We start from the raw sequence: 12,834 nt of genomic DNA, 5'->3' as shown, positions 1-12,834 counted from the left end.
AGGTCTGGAATTTCAGTGCCCTGGCTTTCAGGAATTCTTAGATAGTCCAATATATAAATCATCTTGGAAGATCTTTTGGGAGCAGCACTGTCATTAAAAAACAAACAAAAAACACCAGGCTGGACCTGGTGGCTCACACCTGTAACCTCAGCACTTTGGGAAGCCAAGGTGGGAGGACCGTGAGAGCCCTGGAGTTGGAGACCAGTCTAGGCAATAAGGCAAAACCCGTCTCCACAAAAAATAAAAATTAGCTTGGCATGGTGGCACATACCTGTGGTCCCAGCTACTCAGGAGGTGGAGGCAGGAGGATTGCTTGAGCCCAGGAGGTCGAGGCTGCAGTGGGATATGTTCACACCACTGCACTTCAGCCTGGGTGACAGAGCAAGAGCCTGACTCAAAAAAAAAAAAAAAAAAAAAGCTCTGTCTCTACTGAAAACACAAAAAGTAAAAAAGTAGCTGGGCGTGGTGGCACACACCTGTAATCCCAGCTACTCAGAAGGCTGAGGCATGAGAATCACTTGAGCCCGGGAGGCGGAGGTTGCAGTGAGCCGAGATTGCACCACTGCACGCCAGCCTGGCCAACGGAATGAGACTCTGTTTCAAACAAAACAAAACAAAACAAAACAAAAAAGCATCACTAGGTTTTGAGTCAAAGAGAAATAATCTCATATGGCTTAAGTGCGGATAATCAAAGGTAACGTAAACCAAACAAAACTGAGTCGGTATTTGTGAATTGTTACTTATCTTTCTCTATGGATTCTACACATTCAGTCAAGGTGTTTGGGAAAACCTCCTCCCTACCATTTTAAAAGTGTCATAGAGCTATGAACTGTTGTAATTTCAAAAGTGCAATTAAAAAGGTGTAAGAAAGATACAGTGAGTCTCTAAGGCATAGAAAGAGAACCCTAAAGGGTAGTTTCTATCAAATATAAATTTTGGCTACTTCTTTACAATTCTAGGATGATGCAGTTCTCATCAATGATGAGTTCTCATCATTACAGATAATGGGTCAGAGCTGAGCTGTTGTGGGAACTGCTAGATGGAGCTAGAGTTGTTATGTGGCCAACTATTTTGATCTGTGGCTAACATGTAATATCAAGAGATTCTGATCTCTGTCTGGTAGATGTGTTAAATTAAGTGTCTGGGGAGTAGACATTGAGGCATCAGTCTAGAAATTCAAACAGATGTGCTCTACTAAAATGCTATGCTAGAATGAACCTGACCAAGCTAATCATCCTCTAAAGTGCACTACAATAGACAGAAGACATTTTCTCCTGGACTGTACAAGGGGTAGGGTCAGGGGAGGATGAGCTCTTTCCTTTGTCCTCTGACCACCTAGAACAGCATGGCTAATTTGCTTTGTCTAGCAATAAGAAATCTCACAATATATTTAGCAGCAAGATTGAGTACAGACATGTGCACACATACATGCACTCACATTCATTTCATACCTTAACTTTTTTTTTCACCTTTTAAAAAATATGAAAGCAGAGGATCTGGATTGAGAAACTTGCCATGCTTTTCTCTCAGATGTTCTCTTTTCTCTGAAGACAGCAGGACCTCATCCAAAGGTATCAGCTGTGCAGTTGTGCTGTTATTTCTTTTCAGGTGACAAAATAGCAAAATGCTCTCCTATGATGATGAAACTCAGCTTTATTTTACTTTTTCTTTTCCCTTGTAGCTCTGTTTCTGGCAGGAATCTGACACCACTTACTCCTTGGGTAGAAACTCCCCCAAGTCTGAACTATGTGATTGCATGAGCCCTGCTCCTTGTTCATTAAGACTGCTCCTCTGAAATGGAATTGATGAATTTTCAGTGGCTACTTGCAGCATTTGGGATCCATAGGCATCAGGGCTTGATGCATGGCCCTCATCTCTGTGGGCTCCTGTGCAATGATTCTCATCTGTCTTAGTTAGAAAGTGAATTAATCTTGACCTTGGCCTCAGGGGTGTGGTTCTCTGCCCTCTTAAACATCTTCAATTCGCTTCTTTATCAGAAGCACTTGTTTTAGGCCCAGGCTCCCCCAATTTTAATGACATTTAGACATTTGTCTTTAAGTTACATTGCTTTGATTTTAATCAAAATCTATATTTCTAGTATTATATGTTTCCAGAAAGTTCTCATTCTGGGTTGTAATTTAATTACATGGATCATTAAAGCTTTGAAGGATGCTAATGGGCAGAAAAAAGAGACTTAACAAAACAAAAGTTATTATTAGGAATTACAAATCACTTAACATTTCAACATCACTCGTCGGATGTGGGCATTTTGTTGAAAGAGACCTTGTTTTGAACAGTGACAGTGCAGAAGACCTATGGAAGAAACAAGCTTCCAACTTGATTTCTATTGTTATACATGCATAGCAAATTATTCTATTCTAATAGGGTAATAGATTTAGAAATACTATTAGCAGAAAACTTGATGTATTAGGCAATACTACATACCACCTTAGTCTAACTGCTCAACTGTAATTTTTCATCCATATTTTCTTGGGATGTAAATAAAACTGGTATTATACAATGAAAATAAAATTGCCCACTAGTCTTGCTTATTCCTTTGGTGGGCTGAAGAGTTAAACTGTGGTGAATGCTGTTAGATAGGAAGGTAATGAAAACTTCAGTTAGCTTAGAATTATTCTTACTAGCAAGCATTAGTTAAAAGTTAAATTTAGCAAGTGGTTACCCAAATGTTAAAAGCATTTGAACCGGCTGGGCACAGTGGCTCATGCCTGTAATCGTAGCACTTTGGGAGGCTGAGGCAGGTGGATCATATGAAGTCAGGAGTTCAAGACCAGACTGGACAACATGGTGAAACCCAGTCTCTACTAAAAATACAAAAAATTAGCCAGGTGTGGTGGCAGGCACCTGTAATCCCAGCTACTTGGGAGGCTGAGGCAGGAGAATCACTTGAACCTGGGAGGCAGAGGTTGCGGTGAGCCAAGATTGCGCCACTGCACTCCAGCCTGGGCAACACAGTGAGACTCCATCTCAAAAAAAAGTATTTGGACCATTCTTTCTGTGCTGCATAAGGTATTAATAATAAAACATTACATGACTGCATTTATATTTCTACCTAATTGTATTGAGTTTTCAAATTATTTTTTGTGTGTGTCTTAGACAGTGGCACATTGAAAGTACTGCTTGTCTGAAATTAGGAACAGAAAAGTATTTCAGTTACTCAGAAAGTAGACATGGCTGGAAAATCATAAGTCAGTGGTTATTCATGTCACATTTAAAGCTCTCAGTTTCTTCTGTCAGGCCATGCAGGGCAAATGAGATCAACAGAACGGTTTCTTGTTTTTTTTTGGAGCTGGAGTCTTGCTCGTTGCCCAGGCTAGAGTGAGAGCAGTGGCACGATCTCGGCTCACTGAAACCTCCTCCACCTCCTGGGTTCAAGTGATTCTCCTGCCTCAGCCTCCTAAGCAGCTGGGATTATAGGCATAAGCCACCACACCCGACTAATTTTTTTATTTTTAGTAGAGATGGGGTTTCACCATGTTGGCCAGGCTGGTCTCGAACTCCTGGCCTTAAGTGATCCACCCTCCTTGGCCTCTCAAAGTGCTGAGATTATAGGTGTGAGCCACTGAGCCTGGCCCAACAGAATGGTTTCTAATAAAAATATTTACTACCATTGCATCCTACCCCATTCCCACTCAGTGTGCCCCTTACTTAAATGGCCACCTTCACCCAGGCCACTACAGGGAGGGCACTGACTTGGAAGGAGAGAACACTCACCACTATCTAGCCTTCACCCTGGTCATCAGTTGCACTTGATATGGCTATAGCTGGTATATTTCTAAAATGATGGGAATCATAGAAATTGTTAGTATTGAATTGCAAGTCATTGGTAATGTTTTCCAAGGAATGACCAAGTTCTGTGATAATATAGGCACAGACAAGAAAAAATACAAATAAATTTAATGGCACATAGAAAAATACTATCACCTTGTACTGTTCATTTTGTGCCATCCAGGCATGTAAGGGAGAGAGAAATAAGATAAATTTGGTGGTGGGAGAAGCAAACAAATAGAGAGAAGTTTAGAGGCAAAGAATTTGGGAGTGGCTGGTGAAAAAGAAGGGGAAGGAGGAAGTACAACCAAACTGCAAAGGGTAAGTGGAATTGCTGTAAGAGAGATTTTCTTTTGAATAAAAAATTCAGGTACCTTTTAAGTACAAAAGGAATAGGAAAAAAAACAAAATAAAACCCATTGAAAGGTACAATTAACCAAAAAAGGAGGCAGAAGGTAAAAAGACATAAAATGGACCAAGACTATATCAAGTAATTTTAAAAAGATTTCTTTAAAATTTTGTTTTGGTAGAGATGGGGTCTCACTATGTTGCCCAGGCTGGTCTCAAGTTCGTGGGGTCAAGTGATCCTCCTGCCTTGGCCTCCTAAAGTCCTGAGATTACAAATGTGAGCCACTGTGCTTGGACTTAAGTAACTTTTAATTTAGTGGAAGATTTCTTTTATTTTACTTCTTATAACTTATTCCTTAGAAAAAGGTCCCAGAGTTATGGATTCAGTGACCAAGGAGCTACTCAAAGATAGTTGCCTTCGAGAAGACTTGAATTAAATGACATCTTCCTTTTTCAACTTAACTGGTTTAAGCAAGTTATTTAAAAATTGCGCCACGGTGTATAATTTCCCCCAAATTTCAAATTCTGTTAAACTACTTCGAGGAACTGAGAGTATATTTTTATGTCATCTGCACACCAGAGTAATTTGTGAAGCCCTGGAAGGGAAATGTGACTTCTGATGGTATCTCAGCTTGAAACACATGAAGCGGAACCAGAGGTCACGCTCATAACCTATCAGGAATTAAAGGAAGTGATTCCACTTGAAAGACCCTAATGTATGTTAAGACTGAAGGAGACAGGTCCGTCCCTGGCCGGGGAAAAAAGGAAGAATAAAGGTAGAGAGATGGCCAAAAGGGAAAACAGTTATATGCATTGTGCCTAGGTATGTGATTATCCTCTTGTGCCCTAAGTTCTGAATCTGGATGTCATTGATATCCTGTTCCAGCTTCCTCTGAATCCACTAAACTGTTGAAGCCAGAGCTTGCTTCCTGCCTCAAACTCACAGTGTAGGTTAATACACGTTTTTATTGGACTGGGATCTCTGTTGCTACCAAGGCTGAAAAGAGCAAGCTGAGAAAAGACGGAATTGACCCTCCGACAGGCTGACCCCAACCCCAAGGAACACCATGCTGCACACTGCAGCCACCACACAGACTGTGCCAGGGAATTCTTCCTTGGCAGCAAGTGCTTGCTTTTGATTATTTGTCTGAAGAGCATAGGCTGGGTTTGGAACCAGTTGTCCCTTCTTTGCTTCGTTAGATCCTGCGTCTACCTCTTTGACCGCTTCTCATGATATCCAGTTGCTGCTGGCTTATTGGAAGGCAAGTAACCAACGTGCCTTATTAAGAGTATGGCTTCTGGAGCCAGCCAGCCTGCATTCATGTACAGGTACTAGATGTGTGGCCTTGGGCAAGTTACTTAACCTTTCTGTGGCTCAGACTGCAGAATGGAGATAATGTCTCCTAGAGCTGCTGTTGGGATCAAGGTTAATATGTGTAACGTGCCTGGAGCAGTGACTACAATATTAGCTGTTAATATTATTATAAATCTATCTTTTCCACAAGAATGTGGAAAAAAGGAAGGGCAAATTTGTATATCCAATCCCTGGCATAATAGAATATTCAATGCTTCTTGAATGTTACAGGATAGTTTAGGTAGATTTGGTTTTAGAGCTCTGACCCCACTATTCACTCATTTATTCATTTAGTCCATTACTCAGCAAATGTTTCTTAAACTACTACTGGGCACTGGAGATCTTGATAAGTGCTGGGTATAGATGACAAACCAGAGGAAGAAGATCTCTGCCTTTAGGGGTTTTAGTGGTAGAGACTATCATAAATGAATAAAGACAAGAATAAATTTATAATTACAATTTAATTACTTTGAAGGAAAAGAGTAGAGAGCTATGAAAGAAAAGAACCTTTTGTTGTCTTCAAGTCCTGCTGTACAATGGGGAAAAATGCAGGAAGATAGAAAAGAAATCGCATATGTGCTCCTTATATCGTTTTAATAAGTATAGGTGATCAAGGTAGAAACGTCTGTATAACTGATCTTTTACTGGTCCTTCTTATGCTTTGGCTCAATCAACACATAATGCTCTCTGATGTCCATGGCTGGTTAGCTCATTTGGTTAGCTAATGAGGTCAAGGTCAGAGGTCAGCACAGGTCAGCAAGCTTTTCTCCTTTCTGTGGCCAGATTGCACTCTTAACCTCAGCCATCTTGCAAAAGTGAACATTTGGTCATAGGAAGGCTGGGTCAAGAGAATGTGGATGGAGGAGTCCCCAAATTACCACAAATGCAAGCCTCATTGATCACAGGTGTCTGTTGGCATTTTCTTATACTAATGATAGCATGCTATATTTCATTGTTCTCTGTCACTAGAGTACTAGTGCCATTTTTGACCAATGTAGTCAATGATTTCTACAGTTTTTTCCCCAGAAAGGAAAATGCCATTTCAAAATAATCAAACCACTTTTGAACATTATCCTCTGATAGCGGGGGTGTTGTAGACTAGAGCAGTCTATTTCTGGTAGTAATGTAAAAATCACTTGGGGGTCTTTTTACAAGGCAGATTCTGCTGCAGTAGGCCTGGGTAGGGCTAGAGATTCTGTGTTTCAACCAACTCCCAGATGATGCTGTTGCTGCTGATCCTCAGACCACAATCAGAAGAACATGCAACTAAACAGACAATAGTAAATCAAAGCTAAGTCGAGATTTTAGTACAACATATACCAAGCCAAGGCATAGTGAATGTGACCACCGGTACCACTTGGTGGAACTGTTTATTATTGAGGACAACTCATTGTTTATAGATAAGCTCTCCCCAAACAATGTTTCCTTTCAGTCTTTTTTTTTTTAAGTGGCATCCTGTTTTCTTGGGAGGGGAAGCATAAGGAAGAATTCAATATACTTTCATTTCAGAATATATTAGCTCCAGCTCTTTGAGCATTACACACACACACACACACACACACATACACACACACACATATATATGATGCTCATATATGAGCATTAATACTCATATATATGTAATGCTCAAAGAGCTAGAGTTAATTTCATGTTATGCAACATAAAATGTCTTTGAAACACACACAAAGCCTTTGTTTCATGGAGATTATTTTAGCTTCATCTTCCACTTATGCCACCATATGTGACAAGTGTGGTAAAAATCTTTTGTGTCTTCTGTGTTTATTTTTTTGGTAACAAAAGAAGACAGCACCTTTTCCCACTGCTCAGAAGAGGCCTATTCTCCTGCTGACATGTCTGCGTCACTCCTATTGATGCTATGATGATCATGAGCATGAAGTTGCCAAAGAAACTGCTTCTATGAGGAAATTTCCATGAGTGTGAAATCATGGGAATCAAAATTGATGGGAAAGTCTCTCCAAGAGTGTGAAAATATCAGGATTCTTATAGGAAAAGAGCCTATGATCATCTCCTTCACCATTTAGTCAGATGCATTTCTATTGCCTTTGAAGAAAATTGCCAAGCTCTGTTCAGTGCAAAATGCTTCATTTTTCTTCAAGTACTTTGGATGGATATATGTTTGTAAAATTTGGATTTTCATAGTTTAGATTATTTAGTCCAGCCTCAGCATTCAACAGGCAACAACACCCAAGAACAGAGGAATGAAATGACCTTAAGGTGTTACATCCAAGTTACAGCCGGAACCAGGATACAAACCCAAGTCTTCTGCTTCTTTCTATTGTACCTCTGTGCCTTGCACCCAGGGCAGAAGCTGAAAACACATTGATTTGAAGAAAAGTTTAGGATTGGCACATATCTTTGTTCCTCAATTTATTTAAGCAATTAATAAATACTCGATTAGCCACTACTGTGTGCCTAGCACTGTTTTGCATAACATAAAGTAATTTAATATTTATTCATTAGTTCAGTTTTTCTGTTGGTAAGCTACTCAGAGATGAGTTAGGTGCTTTGGGCTGCTGAGTTAACTCTTGGTGCCCACTTGAGCTATTTATTATAACAAACTTCTGCATGTTTAAAACCTCCACCACTTTTACTATTCTGTCTCATCCCCCTTACAAATCAGTAGCTAAGATTCTTTCCCAAGTGCCTCTTACATCACTTCTTTCCTTTCTTCATCTGCTTGTCTTGAAGGAAGGCCTTATTACCCAACTGCCACTCTGTGGTTGAGGCTTGAAGCCCCTCCTCCCAGGGATCCCCTATAGCCCTGACATTCTTTTCTCTTTTCCCTCAAAGCATTCTGATTTTGCTCCCCTGAGTTTGCTAGATAACTGAAACTAGTTTACTATGATTCCCTTAGTTTCCTTCCTATAATTTTTGATCTAGACTCTTCCAATCTTCTCCTAATTAGTGCTCTTGATCACAGCTTTTCTTCCTCCTATTTGTCCTACACATACCTGTTAAATCTATGTTTCTACAATGTGGTCATTTGCAGGCATGGCCCATCTTGCCTGGAACTGCACCTGAAACACTGCAGTGGTTAATAAGTGTCTCCCTCTTCTTTTTCCATCTATCCTACATATACCAAAGCCGGGGGAAGAAGTCTGTAGTGATTCAGTTTCCATATATGTAAATGGAGGGTAATAATAATACTAATAATTTCATAGGGTTGTTGTGAAAGTTTAGCTATCATTATTAATGAGAAAATGCCAAGCTATGAAGTAAATTTTATTTTCTTCTAATATTTGGTATCATTTCATGTGTGCTAGTTTTAGTTATTTTTTAACCAAAAGGTAAATATCTTGAGGAGAAGACAATGTGTTGCCTGTTGGGCTTCCCTTTGAAGCCCAGCAATTGCCTAGTATGGGGCTGTGATCTCAGTGGGTATCAGGAGTCTTGTTCAGCTGGGTTGTGCTCATGCCAGCTACCAGCCAGGGTCCAGACCCCTCCGTAGGGCATCTGTTCTGATGGGTCAGTGCTTGTGCCACATTGGGTGACAAATATTTGCACATCACCCCTGCTTGACTGATTTATGGCAACTGGAGTTTAGCCTTGACCAACTGAAAAAGTTAAAATAGAGGAAAGGTATACAGGCTTTGACTTTCTCCCTGCCACCCTCATAATATGAATTGCATATTAAGAATAAGTTACAATGTATGGTTTGAATCCCTCTCATGGCCTACCCTACTTCATTGTGACTAGGTTTTTTTTTTTTTTTTAAAGAGTCTTGCTCTGTTACCCAGGCTGGAGTGCAGTGGCATGATCTCGGCTCACTGCAACCTCTGCCTCCCGGGTTCAAGCAATTCTCCTGCCTCCGCCTCCCAAGTAGCTGGGATTACAGCTGCCCACCGTCACGCCTGGCTAATTTTTGTATTTTTAGTAGTGACAGGGTTTTGCCATGTTGGCCAGACTGATCTCGAACTCCTGACTTTAGGTGATCCACCTGCCTCGGCCTCCCAAAGTGCTGGGATTAAAGATGTGAGCCACCATGCCCAGCCCTATGCCTAGGTTTTAACAGAATATTATACAGAGGGTAGAGGGAATAATTGGAGAAACACAAAGAGATGGCAGAAGGCTGCAGGAGCAAGGTAGACCTGGATTCCCACACTGGTTGTAGCCAGCATGCACTCCCACCCCTGGCCTGCGGATGGCGCTGTGAGTGGAGCCCACACTTGGGGACCCCGGCTGAGGAGGCATTTCACAACAGTAATAGTATTTATTTATTTTTTTAGAGAAGGTCTTATTCTGTCACCAAGGCTGGAGTGCATGATCATGGCTCACTGCAGAGATCAAGGCTCACTGCAGCCTCAAACTCCTGGGCTCAAGCCATCCTCCCGCCTCAGCCTCTATAGTGGCTGGGACTACAGGCTCAGGCCACCATAACTGGCTAATTTTATTTTTATTTTTTGTAGAGACATGGGTCTCACTTTGTTCCCAGGCTGGTCTCGAACTCCTGGGCTCAAGCAATCCTCCCACCTGGGCCTCTCAAAGTGTTGGGATTACAGGCATGAGCCACCGTGTAAAGCCTGGTATTAGTATTTAAAAAGCCAGATATCATATTGTTATCTTCATGCATTCCTCCCTCATTAAGTAAGGATTTCTATCAAATAGCTGATGTAAGAACACTCTTTGTCCATGTTACTCTGTTGAAGAAAAATAAACTCATACCTTGGGATGTTTTTCCTTTGAGAGGAGACCCCTTCCAGCTTTTAGATTAGGAGCAATTGCTTCTTAGTGTGATTTGAAATCTCTTTTCCCACTTCACCACTGAATTTCCCGGAATCCAAACATGATGCTGAACACTAGGTTATGGGGTAGAGGGTGGTGAGTTACATGTAACTCTCTTCAGCGTTTGGGGAATCCCAAAGACTTTGTGCTGCCTCCGCCCTCTGAGTTTTGGGAGTTTGGCAGACACCGTAGAAAACATCCCTTCAGCCCTCAGGTTTGAGTTCCCTAGCAACGGCAGCCTTAGAAACTTGAGAGAGAGGGATGGGGGTTGGGGGATGGTTGAGAAAGAGATAAGAAGAGATGACTGAATAGGCCTGGGATTTTATGTGCAGTGCTTAATTGAGAGTGAGGGGAGCGGGTGGGAAGGACTGCCCAAGCCCGCCGCCAGTGATCTCATACCAGCCAAAAGGCAAGCGAGGGCCTGGCTGCCAACTGAAAGGAATAAAGGCGGTAGGTGGGTGGAAGTGGCGGAGGGAGGCAGACAACTCGCAAAGGCTGGCGAGGCCCAGAGTTCTGGCCCTGGGAGGAAACGCATCCCAGCCTACAAAGGCTCCGGCCCGAAGAATGGCCTGGCGTGTAATTCAATGCAGGCCCGGTGACCACACTGGAGTTGTAGCCTTTTGTGTTAGCGACAACAATGGAGGGGGAGAAATCAGGCCACAGACTCGCGGTGCAGACTGGCTGGTGCGGATGTGTCTTGTCCCTGGCGGCAATGTGAGCTGCCTGTCAGGCCGTTGCCCGGCAACTGGACGCCGCCCGATCGCGCCTGCAGAGCGCACTGAAAGCCGCCGCAGCCGGCTTGAAAGGCAGAGCCGCGTGGTTCACAGGCCAGTCCCGGGGAACAGGAAACAAAGGACAGGGAGCTGAGGCAGGGATTGCGTGGGATCAGGAGAAGGCGTCACACCGTGCGAGGGGGGACATTGGGAACCCTCTTTTCTCAAGGCCCTGAATTGGTGCCCTGTCTTAGCCCTGCGCATGAACTGCTTGAACAAATACAGCTCTTCCTCCATCTTCAAGTTCGCACAACATTCCTAGCCCAGATGTTGTATTCCATTGTCTGCCTATTGTGTGAAAGACGTAAATAACCCCAGACAAACAACAAAAACAAACCTTGTTCAAGTGGCCAGCTGAAATTCATTTGTGAGTCAGGAAACTTTTCCAAAGTAGGACCTACCATGCACCTGGTGGATAAATAGATAGAGGCTCACCATACAAAAATACATTTGTTAAATGTAGTGTGGTTCCTGGATTGCATCGTGAAATCGGCAACATTGGTGCTATAAAGCCTGTCCTTTGGTTAATAGTAATGTAACAACATTAATTTCTTAGTTTAGACCCCAAGTCAGCAAGCTTTTTCTGTAAAGGAGAAGAGGAGAGACTCTGGGGCTTGTGGTCCAGATGGTCTGTGTACAACTACTCAACTCGGTCACTGTAGAGCTAAAGCAACCAGACAAATATATAAAGGGATGAGCAGGGCTCTATTTTAGTAAATGTTTATTTTTAAATTTATCATCATTATTTTTTTGAGACAGTCTTGCTCTGTTGCCCAGGCTGGAGTGCAATGGCGGAGCTCACTGCAGTCTTGAACTCCTGGGCTCCAGCAATCCTCCTGCCTCAGCCTCCAAAATAAGTAGGACTACAGGCACACTTCACTGCCTGGCTAATTAAAAATTTTTTTTTTTTTGGTAAAGACAGAGTCTCACTACGTTGCCCAGGCTGGTCTCAAACTCCCGGCCTCAAGTGATCCTCCTGCCTCAGCCTCCCAAAGTGGTGGGATTACAGGTGTGAGCCAACTTGTTTGGCTAAAATTTTATTTATGAGCACTGAAATTTCAGTTTCATATAAGTTGCACATGCCATGAAGTATTAGTCTTCTTTTGATTGTTTAAGCATTAAACATTTAATACTCTTTGCTTGCAGGCCCTACAAAAACACAGTGGGCTGGATTTGGCCTACAGGCTGCTACAGTTTGTCATTCCCTGGTTTGAACAAATGAACCAAAGTTATGTTAAAGGGAACATTAGGAGAAATTGATGAAGGGTATACAAAAACTCTCCGTACTCTCCTTGCAACTTCCTGTTAATCTAAGGTTATTCCAAAATAAAAAGCTGGTTTTAAAAAAGTATTTAATTGGAAAGTTTTTAGATGGAATGTTTAGAAAGAGATTTGTTGTTGGGGGGGTAAATCAGGATTTGGGGTGTGTGTGTGTGTGCGCGCGTTTTGGAGACATGAAGGAATGTTTTTCTTGTTATTTGTTGACATATGGTACTAAGACCTCCCAAAATGAAACTCCTTGCTACACCACTGTATTGGTAATCAAGCCATTAACATCAAACAGCCTGAAAACAAAATAGCATTCCAATTACACAGAACTCTTTGACCCTGAGGGTTAGGCGAACAGTTTCAGCTCACAATGAACCAGGATGGGAACACTGGAACAAAGAACTAAACTTTTTGCTCCAATAGGAAACTAGAAAATTGTTGGCCAGCTCATTTTTAACTGCACACACACACACACACACACACACACACACACACACACACACGGGCACCCCTTTTTGTTTTCTAATCTGGCTAACATCTATGCCAAACAGCATACGC

Source organism: Hylobates moloch, unplaced genomic scaffold (assembly GCF_009828535.3).
Source record: "Hylobates moloch isolate HMO894 unplaced genomic scaffold, HMol_V3 SCAFFOLD_24, whole genome shotgun sequence".
Lineage (NCBI taxonomy): Eukaryota > Metazoa > Chordata > Mammalia > Primates > Hylobatidae > Hylobates > Hylobates moloch.
Note: the sequence above shows the minus strand (reverse complement) of the source record.